We start from the raw sequence: 10,816 nt of genomic DNA, 5'->3' as shown, positions 1-10,816 counted from the left end.
TTATCCCTCGCGCACGGCCGGGGGAGGGGCGGGAAGGGCGTGGCCCGGCGGCACCCGGGGAGCGGAACTGCGTCGGCGGGCGGCTCCGGCCAATCGGCGGCGCGCCGCTGGCGGGGCGTCGCGAGGCAGCTGCTCCGGGCGGCCGCCGCCGGCCCTCACGGCCCCCCGCGCACCGCCCGCACGGCCGCGCTCCGGTACCGGCCTCGCGGGGGCGGGAGAAGAGCCAGGGGAAGGGGCAGGGGAGCGTGCGCCGCCCACGTGATGGGCCGCGGCGGCCAATGAGGACGGCAGGAGGTCGTGCGTGGCGGGCGAGGGCCGCGTGGGCCGGGGCGTTGCCGGGCGGCGCGCGGAGCCGGCGGCGCGCGGAGTCAGGTAGGAGCCGCCCGGCCCCCCCTTCCTTCCTTCCGTCCGTCCGTCCTTCCTTGGAAGTTTTTCACTCGAGGTGGCGCGAGGCGTGCGCGCGTCACGTGAGCGCGGCGGCCGCCCAATCACGCGCGCGCGCGCTGCCTGTCCGCGCGCTGCCGCCGCGCCCGCTTTTGAGGCGAGGGGGTCGCGCGCGGGACGGGAACGGGACCGGCGGCCGCGAGCTCCCTTTCGCGCGCCCCCGCGGCGCTCCGTCCAGGGGCGCGAGCGGCCGGGACCCGGGGGCGCGGGTAGTGGGTAGCGGCCGGCGGTCACCTGACCGGGGGGTTGTTAAAGGGACCGAGCGGCATCCGGGCTCTCCAGCCGGGAAGGGTCGAGGAGGGCCCGGCCCTGGGCAGCTGCCGCTGCTCCCTAAGCCATCGCTCTCCCGGGGACCGGCCCCCCCGTGGGGGCGTGGCCGGCGCCACCTGTGAGACGGGGCTGGGCTGCCGGGAGAGCCTTTCCCGGGAAGCGGCCCTGGTGCCCCTGGGGTGCCACAGGCCGGCGGGCTGGCCGGGGGCGGAGCGGGGCCCCTCGGCCGGGGGCGGGGCGGCCCGCGGGCGGCGCGCGTGCGCTCCGGCACGTCGCGGGGGGCGGCCGCGGGGCGCGCGGGGCAGCGATGCCCTCGTTGGTGCCCTCGTTGGTGGCCTTTAGTACCATCCCGTTTGAAACTCCTCGTCCTGAGCTGATGAGTTTAAAACGGAGTCGAAGCGCGAAGGCGAGCTCAGTGAGGAGGAGGTAGGCACGAGGGTCAGCGACTGTCTCAGTAGCCCGGGGAGATGAGTGGTTTCCCATTACGTGGTTGGAGTGTATTGCCCGACTTGTTAAGTTGTCAAGTCTTACACAACAGTCACGCTGCATTGCTCCTGACGTGAGCTGTGTGAAGGCATGGGCCGTCTGTAATCGCACTTGATGGCATCGGCTAGAGCCCTGAAGATTTGAAGTTGCTGCAGACTCTGAAAAGCGAGGGCGGTGTAGAGAAAAGGGCAGACTGATGCTTTGATCTTGTCGCTTGCAGGTGTTCTGCCCGATGCAGCTGCAGTACGCTTTCAGTGCCCTCAGGCACAGTGCCTTGTGAGTTTGTACTGAGGACTGGAAAGGGAAATTGATTCTGCTTTAAAAGTATTCCTGTAGGTGAGCATTTTTGTGCGCCTTTATGTGGCAAAAAACCCCCATATTTCTTAGGTCTGGTGGAGATGGGCAGCATTCATTCACTTCTGTATTTCATCTAACAGCAGCTGGCTGTTAACCTCACCCATTGCTGGCTCAGTTTTGGTGCAGATGCTGTTGAGCCTGCCATGGTGGGGAAACGTACAACTGGAGGAAACCACTTGTGAATAAACTTTTTTGGTCACCTTCCAGAAAAAAAAAAAAAAAAGGAAGTTCTTTCTCTTTGACTTTAGGCCACTTCTTCGTTTATACACAAATCCCCTAGATCATTTCTGAAGTTCGTGGTTGTTTTTAAAACCTGTTTTCCTAAGGAATGGGAAGTCCAAGACATTTTTCTTACAAACAGATGGAGTAGGTCTCTGCCTAGTGGTGTGAGAAAGAGCTCTTCCCTATGAGGAGGCTGTTGTCTGTTTGCTGTTTCACAGACAGCAGAGGATCTACAAAACAAATTCAGCCATCGCATGTGCATAGGGAGCAGTGTCATTAGCCGTGGCACCAGCAGGGCTTACTTCGTGTCTTATTCTTCCCTAACTAAGGATGTGTTGTGCTGTGTTGGTTTGCTTTTTTTAAAATCTTTTAAGACTGGGTAACCTTAGAACAAAGAATCAAGTTTTGATGGTGGAGTTGCTCTTCTGTCTCCACACAAAAATGGAACGTGCTTTCACTGTTGGATTTTGGCTAGTTTTAGTACCTGGAATAAATCCTTGATATGTCTTTTGCTGAACTGGATAAGGAAGAATGCAGTGAGAATGATGTGTGTGAGAAGGATGATGAAGGCATGTCATGAGAAGAAAGCAACCAGAAGAAAGTTCTTTTGTTTTAATTTTTTTTTAAAATCAAGCCCGAAACAGAAAGGCATTAAAGGAATGTGAACAGCATAAAAGAGAGAAAATGAATGTGGGAAACAGATAAAACCTATGTACAATAAAAATGCATTCTTTGTTCCAATCATTAGGTTCAGGAAAAGCCAATTTGGAGAATGACAAGACTGTGACCCAGATACTGTTAAACTAATACATGTGATGCTGGAATTGTGCTGTTTTGCTAACTCTTGTACAGTGCTTTCTGCTAATGTGGTGTGGTCTGCCTGACCACAGAGTAAGTCAATAAACAGTAATGAAGATGGATATAAACCTGGAACATACTGCCAACAGTCTGGGCTTTAATTGCGTCACTTTCCTTTTCACCATAACTTAGAAGGGGAGTACAGGTTCCTTGGCAGTTCTAACGTGCTGAGCCATTGTTGACTGTAGCAATGAGTATTGCTATAAAAGAGCTGAATATGTAGGATAGTCCTGAACTCAGGTGAGGGCTTTTTATTTGCCTCATTTTTTTTGTCCTATGATATAGACAAAATCCCCAGCTGAACATTCATGTATGTGATAAATGTTCCTCATGATGGTCATAAAGGGATTGAAATTCATCAAAATGCTGCTATTCCTCCTGATTATAGCTAATTTCTGCCAGTGTTGCACGGCAAAAAGCATAAAGCATTGCTTTATTGTTTTATTTTGTGATTTTTGGTAGTTAAAATAATAGTATATTAAAAAATACAGCATTCACTGAATGTATGAGTAATGGGCATATCACTGAGTGATGAAATATGGGAAGTAATTAAAAAACTTTAATCCAAATGTACCATGTTGTATACAGATGAAAAAGAGCATTTATTTCTAGTTAACATTGGCTTTTCCCCCTGCCCTCTCACCAGTGGTTCATTCTTTACAGAAATCACAGAATAATTTGGGTTGGAAAAGACCTCCAAAATCATGGAGTCCAACCTTTGACCCATCGCCACCTGCCAAGCAGACCATGGCACTGAGTGCCACATCCACTTTGGTGTGTTTCCATTGTGCAGTCCTCAGTGTTTGGGAAGTGTTTCCCAAAAATTCAGGTAACTCTTGAGAGATGCAAAATATGCTGTTTGACAAACTACTGACTTTATGGGGAGCGGAAGTTCGGGCTCCGTGGCACGGTATGGGTGTTGGAGAGGTGAAGCAGGAGTTCTCCCTCCCCTTCACCCCTCAGGTATGTGCCCTCTTCCTCCAAAAGCAGCTGCTGCTCTTGCAGGCATGTACCTCTCAGTTGGTGAAACACTTTCTGAACTACCACCTATTCATCCTGCAATAGTTGGGGCTCTGAGTGTGAAGTGAATTTGGTTTTAGTATAAAGCAATGCTCTGGGCTGAAATCTGGCAGTGCGCAAGCTGTGTCAGACTTTGTGTGGGGATAAGTGCTTTCTGACTGCAGCTGTGTTTCAGCATGTTTGCATCAGTAAGAAAGCTAAAAATTTTTTTTTAAATGTCTGAAAAAATATTTTTTTCCTGCAACAGTCCATTTCTTTCAATATTGTTTTTCTTAATCTCATTTTTTGGCTAGATTCTGCCACCACTTTCATCTTTTATCTTCTTGGCACTGAATTATACTTCTTCACTAAAGCTAAAGAAAGAATTTAAGCTAGTTTCCTATCAAAAATAACATTACGTAAACTTTTTTTAAAGTACATTTGGGCTGGGGTTCTGTTGCTTAAGGACACAGGTCTGGAGCTGACATAGATGCTGCTAATTACTAAAGACATCCGTGTACAGCAAACGTTCAACTCTGGGAGACTACTATTTGTCCGGAGAAGCAGTTGGAGGCCAGTGGGGCTAGTTACAGCATAGAAAATGGCACTAGATACCTTTCTATATGCAGTTTAATCCAGAGTTTTGATTGGATTAACAGAATTTCCTGTGGGGTGCTGCTGTTAATCATTCTCCAAGGTGGCAAAACATTGTCTAAAGAAAGTATGTTTTTTGTATTTTAACTCTTCTAGTGTGCACATTGCACAACACTTCTGACTGTAACATTACTAGGTTTTCAGCTCTTTAAATGCTTGTGGATTTTGGTTTTTTGGTTTTGGTTTTTGGTTTTTTTTTTTTAATGGCCAAAGTTTTGGATTTTTGAGCCCAGTCAGGGCTGTCTGGTCATAGTGAGTGATAAACTTGTAGCCTGCTGTAATAAACTGCTGTCTGCCGCTGTGGGTGTGTTACACTGGCACAGCTGGTTTTGATAGCTGTTGTTTCCAGCTAGTGAGCATAGTTTCAGCTAGTGCTTGTTTTTAGCAACTGAATTTAAGAGCTTTATGCTCCAGTAATGCTCCCGTAGTGTCTTTCAGACTATACTGTGTGACAGAAATGTCCTGTCATGTATCTACTTGTGTAGTAGCAATCTTTGTATTCAGGGGATTGCTAACATAAAATGTGATCGACACCTCTTCTGTGTTTTTCACAAGTCGGCAGCTGTTCTGTTTTGCTTAACTATGTATAGTTACATGTATATATACTCTACAAGGTATGTTGTTCTCTCACATGAACATCTTTAGCGAAGCTTGGGACTTGTGACCCTCCAATTCCTGATTTGTTACTGAATCTTTACCACAGGTTAGACATAAGAGTGGCTGAAGAACAGTTTGTTACTGCAGCTCTAGCAGTTACAGTCTCTTATTACATGTAGGCTTGAATGGGTGCTTTATAGCACAGCACTATGTAGGTGTTACTGAAGGGAGGAGTGTGATTTACTGGGTGCTGAAATGCAGCTTGTAAAGACTGTAGTTCATACCTTCAAGGGAATATGTCTGAAAGGAGCATTTGGGGGAAGAGTGTACTTCTTGGTGGTGAACTTGAGCATCTCAAATACCTTATACCAGCCACTGAGGGGATGGTTGTAACTCCCTCTGATCAGGGAGGACAGTATTCAGTAGGTTCAAACCAGCTCATTTCTGTGCTGCCAATTCATGTTCAGCACAAACAAGTCCTTAAAACTGGTGTTTGTACTGATCTAAATGAGATGTTGTTCTTTACTGCAGTACTGCTGTTTCTTATCAGCTTTAAGCTTCTTAGAACTGGGTTACTTAAGCTGGTGGGAGTCTGTAGTACTGCTGTGACTTCTACCGATGAATCTGTTCTCTTGATAAACCAGGGGTTCAATTTTGGTGTGGGCAAGCATTTCTACTTGCCTTAGGTAAAATTGTAGCAAAATCTCTGGCAATGTCAGCAGTCTCTGGTTTGTTTCTTTTATCATCACTGGAACAAGTGGCTTGTGGGCCATGAACATGGGGCACTGTCTGCTCTTCAGTTCTGTGTCTGCTCTCAGTTGTACAAATTACTTTCTTGCTGAAAAAAAAACCTACTTATTTTTGTACTGTCATTGTTCAGAAGCAAATTGGTTAATACAAAAACAGAGTTGCTATCCTGTGGCCCTAAAACTTGATGACCGTTCTACAGAATACGTGATGACTGTAGGTATAAAATGACTACTCCTGAAATTGGTATGATTATTTCTGACTGGATTTGTTACAGGAAAAATACTGTGCTGGATCCAACAGCTTGAGGCTGTTGCAGCTCCACACCCCCAAATATGACCAGTAATAAGGCTGAAAATAAATTGCTGGTAGGCACAAGCCCATAGAGCACATGCACACTGACATTTACATGTAAACATGTCTGGTCATACGGATCAGGCAGACACATAGATACAGGAGCACAGCAGAGACAGCCATATCCTGTTCCCTTCCCTATCTGAGCAGGAGGAGGTTGCACACATATATGTTTGTGTGTGTATATATATAAATTTATATATTTATATGTATGTACTGGGTAGATACCCTCCAGCAGCTGAGCTTAGGCACTCTAGGTTGGTTCCTGAATCCCAGTCTCCCTGGTTGCTGGCATGTGGACACGGCAGCTCCAGAGGCCAGAGTGCTGTTCCCAGGGCTGGCACGTGCTCTTTCTCAGGTGGCTGAGACTACCCTGCTTACCTGATGTCCAGCACCCCTCCACCCACATGACCCTGCCCATTAGAGACAGAGGTGTGCATACATGCACAGAGCCAGTGGCATTCCCCTGGGCCTCTATACAGACCCACCTATGTTAATGTTTTGATGCACATTTATCAAGTCTCTTAAAAATGTATTTTCTTCAGTTCTGTGCTTCTGAGATGATTTCCTATAGCATAAACTTATGTTGCCAAGAAATCTCCAAAGAGGTGCTGGCCTTTTGTAATGTTGCTCTTGTTTTGCCCATTTTCAAATAAGGCAAAAAACCCCAAATAGATTGAGGAACAGTCCTGACAAACTTAAAGTTTTGTAACAGTCAGTGCAAAATTCGGGTCTGTGGGTGAGCCTGGACCTTGGTGTCACCCTGATAACTGATGTCTTTGCCTTCTGGCACCATGTGTAAGCCTCTGTCATTTCATAATGGATGCAGTGTTGTAAAATAAATAACCTTAATGGAAAAAGGGATTGGGGGGGGGAGGGGCTTCACGGAGGCGTTTCTGTCTGCAGCCGAGATGCATTTTAGTGTGAATTCCCTTAACATCCAGAATTCTGTTTTAGTAGGCCTATTGTCAGGTGTTTATAACATGTAATTCCCATGGTGTATGTGAAGGCCTGCCGGGCTGGGCATGGGGCGGCACCTGCTCTGTGCAGTTCTGCGGGCGGGAGGGCTCTGTCGAGGCCGTGTCAGAGCTGCGCTGAGCCCGGGCTGTTCGTTCGCCAGCGCGCCCGTAACAGCGGCCAGAGCCCGGCTCCGGGGCGCGGTGTGACAGGTCTGTGTCAGCCCTCTCAGAGTCACGGGGCCCTTCTTCAGCTGCGAGGGTCAGGGTCTGAGCCGCGCTTTGGCCGGTCAGAGAACTTGCTCAGACGATGGAAATACCGCTGACTTCGTTGCTTCCTCAGCTGAGGGTTTCCCGGGGAAGCGGCCGGTTCCTCCCGGCGGCAGCGTTCCGAAATCTGGAGAGGCGCGGTCCGCGTTGCCTGCGCCGAGAGCGGTGCTCCTTTCCCGGAGGAGGCGGCCGCTGCCCTGGGAATGGGAATGGCGGGGCGGTGCCGCCCTGCTCGGCCCGCCGGGGAAGCTCCTGGGGCTGAGGCGGCGCCGGCCCCGACCGCCGGGGGGCGCCGTGCGCCGCGGGCCTCGCGCGCACTCCTCGCGCGGGCGCGGAGGGAGGCGGAGCCGCGCGACCGGGGCCTTCGACGGCCGCCGGCGCGTGAGCGATGCGCGCGCGCGCCCGTTCGAGAAGCTTCCCCGCGCGCGCGGCGCTGCGCGGGCCGGGCCGGGCCGGACGCCGGGCCCTGCGCGCGGCGCGGGCACGTGACGGGCAGGCGGGAGGGAGGGGGACGCGAGCCCGCTATACGCCTGCGCGCGCTGCGGCGCCATGACGTCAGCACGGTGCGCACGCACGTTGTCCCCAGCTGGCGGACACACGGTCCGCGTGAGAAAGGAAGCGGGAGGCCGCGCGCGCTTCGCGCACGGTAACGACCGGGGAGCGGGGCCGTGCCGGGAGCAGCGGCCGCCTCGCGCGCGAGCCCGGCGCGCCTCTCCGCGCGCCCTCCGCCCGCCGCTCGAACTGCGAAAATTGACACCAGGCGCGGGCACGAGGCGGCCGGGCCCGGGCCCGCCGGCCGCGCCCCGGCGGCCACGCGAGGCGCCGTTGCGCGCGGGCCGCCTCGGGAGCGCCGGTAGCGTCCGTCCCGCCGGGCAGGGCTGCGCCGGGTCCCGGCGAAGAGCGCCGCGGCTTCCCCACGTGCGCGCGTCCCGCTGCCCTTCGCCAGCCAGGGCGGGCGGTGGTTCCGGCTCCCGCTGCTCCTGGGCGGCCGCCGCAGGCGGCCGCTGCCGCTCTCCATCCCGAGACTTCTGGTTAGGGTCCGACCGGCGGGGCCGGGGAGGGGAGCGGGGGGCAGGCGGGGGGGGGGAGGGCGTTCAAAGCGACAAGTGCTGCGCTCGGCCCGCAGCCGTGACGCCACGGGCTCCGGGCGGGGCCCTCGCCGCCGCGCCCGGGGCGGCCCCTCCAGGTGCCCGCTCGGTCGGTCGGTGTTGAACGGCGGCGCGGCGCGCGCCATGGGGCTGCCGGCGGCAGCGCGCGGCGGGTGGAGGCGGGCGGGGCAGCCCCGGGGCTCGCGCGCTGCCGCCGCTCCGCTTCCCACGGTGCCTCCTGGTGCCCGTCCGCCCCGGAGTGCCGTGCGCGGAGCCGCGTCCCGGTGGCCGGGTGGGGAGTTGGGCTGTTTGTTTGTTTGAGAAGGACGCTCTCGCGTCTGAGTGTCGTCCCGCTTTTGGCGGGTCTCAGTGCGGCTTGTGAGTGGTTTTGGCTGCTGCTTCTCAAGTACAAGGTCTGCGTGTAGAGAAATCTCTGAAGCTGTTTAGAACTTTAGCTTTCACAAATACACGTGTTTCCCCTGAAATACTGGTTTAGAGTCTACGTGCTATAGTGAAACAGGCTACTGTGTGTCACCAGATGTAATAAAATGTATGAAACTGCTTTCTGGTAACAGACCATACTAGTGGTGAAATAATGTAGATTTTGATGACTCTAATTGCACATAATAATATTTTAACCTCGCATGTCTCAGACTGACTTGATACTGTGCGTGGTGCCTGCAGTAGAAATAGATGCAGCGGTATAACGTAAGAACTTTAGGTGTTGGAGAAGAGGAACTGTTACTCTGTAGGTCTTTATATGCATAGAATTTTAGCTAAATGCATGGTTGTTGAAGTTTTTTGTCATTTTTTTTCTGGTATGTCTTAAGTAAGATAATTTAATCCAGTAAATTTGAAGTAATCAAGTAAATCTAAAGCTACAGATGTTCCACATATCTTAAACCATGTCTGAAAACCCTTTGATAGTGTGTTTCCTTTATGAGCCAATACAGTTCTGGTGCATACTGCACAGCATTAATGTGAACTCACTTTCTGACTGTATGTTTACTATACAAATGTTAGCTTCACTTACCTTGCCATTATGGACCTCTGAGGGACACCACTTGTCACTAATGTCCCCTGGGACTCTGAGCTGTTGATCACTACCCTCTGGATGGGACCAAACAGTCCAGCCATCAAATCCATTTCTGTCCAATTTGAAGAGAACTTTGTGGGGACTGTTTCAAAGGCTTTATGGAAGTCCAGATAGAGAACATCTGTAACTCCTCCGTTGTCCACCAGTGCAGTCACTCTGTTGTGGAAGGCCACTGGGTTGGTCAGGCAGGGCTTGTCCTTGGTGAAGCTGTGCTGGCTGGCCCAAATTACCTCTGTCCTCCATGCACCTTAGCATAGCTTCTAGGAGGATCTGTTCTATGATCTTCCCAGGCAGGTTAGTAGTTCCTAGAATACTTCTTTCTACCCCTTTTTAAAAAATGGATGCAGTATTTCCCTTTTTCCAGTCACCTGGGACTTCACCTGACTACCATGATTTCTTGAATATTATGGAGAGTGGCTTGGCACATCAGCCAATTCCCTCAGGACACTGGGATGTATCTCAGCTTTTAGCAGTGGTGATTAATTTTGGTCTCTGGTTCCCACCAGCTAGATACTTGATATAAGAACCAATCATTTTTTGTCAGTGTTGTATTCCACATACAATAAGGATCAAAATACAAACATCTGGATGTGGAAATAGGATTCTTGTGAGTTACCAGAAGTGCATATTTTAAATTTTCACATAGAGAAATATACAGGCTATTTGAAAAATGAAGTAGTTTATGATCTTTTGTTACAGTGTTGACGTAATCCTTAACTTGGGAGGTAGACACACAAAGGTGGAATTGTGTATATGCAGATAAAAGTAACTTCCTTAGTTCCCTAAACAGTGATTATGTTAATCATAACGGTACAAATGTTTTTTTGTTTGATTTAAATTATTTCCATAATTGAGAAGATAAAGGAAGCTAAGGCAGCCCAATGCTTCACATTTGTCCATTTAATCTTAGCTGCATGGCCTTTTGGGGGTTAGCTTGTGTCTTTCGCCAAAGCTTATCCATTTGAAGTATTTTGTCCCTTCTTTTTCTCTCTGCCCTTGACAGGCAATTAGAAGTTCTTGGGGTTGGTGGGGGATGTAAGCAAAGAAATTCCAAACACAAACTTAAATGATTTCAATAAAGAAATTCAGAGAAAATGTTTTTAACTTTCCTTTTTCCTTTCTCCCTTTAAATTTTTGACAAGTTGGAGACCTCAGGGAACTCTTCTTTCTGGCAAGACTTTCGCCGTTGTGTCAGAAATATGCCATTCGTTCTCATGAAAACTCCTGCATGTTTTGCCTGATGTTGTTAAGCGAATGATCTGCAGAGTAGAGGTAATGTCAGAACAGATTGCATAGAAATACCAAGCAAAGTAAGGAGTTCTGATGTTGCAAAGCCTATATGAAAAAGCAATTTAAAGGTGTCATAGCCCCCATGTCTGTATGGTCAAAATTATATACACACATGCAGCCTTGATTTG

At 50.5% G+C, this 10,816-nt stretch overlaps 1 protein-coding gene across 11 annotated transcripts in view; it reads left to right on the top strand.

The window, feature by feature from the left end:
• The first annotated feature begins 328 nt into the window (after positions 1–328).
• Positions 329–10,816, top strand: part of MGA (MAX dimerization protein MGA) — a 58,997-nt gene continuing 48,509 nt past the window's right edge. For 2 of the 11 annotated variants that reach the window (XM_010413902.4, XM_010413888.4), the window contains exon 1: positions 8,524–10,670. The gene's annotated coding sequence lies outside the window, so the exon portion shown is untranslated. Of the gene's footprint in view, positions 373–1,036; positions 1,141–7,764; positions 7,861–8,148; positions 8,246–8,523; positions 10,671–10,816 lie in introns of those variants that run through there. The other 9 variants (XM_010413924.4, XM_010413917.4, XM_039553376.1 and 6 more) reach the window with 8 other exon arrangements.

The sequence above is a fragment of the Corvus cornix genome, chromosome 5, assembly GCF_000738735.6.
Source record: "Corvus cornix cornix isolate S_Up_H32 chromosome 5, ASM73873v5, whole genome shotgun sequence".
Lineage (NCBI taxonomy): Eukaryota > Metazoa > Chordata > Aves > Passeriformes > Corvidae > Corvus > Corvus cornix.
The sequence above is the reverse complement of the archived record's forward strand: the minus strand, read 5'-3'. Positions and strand labels throughout refer to the sequence as shown.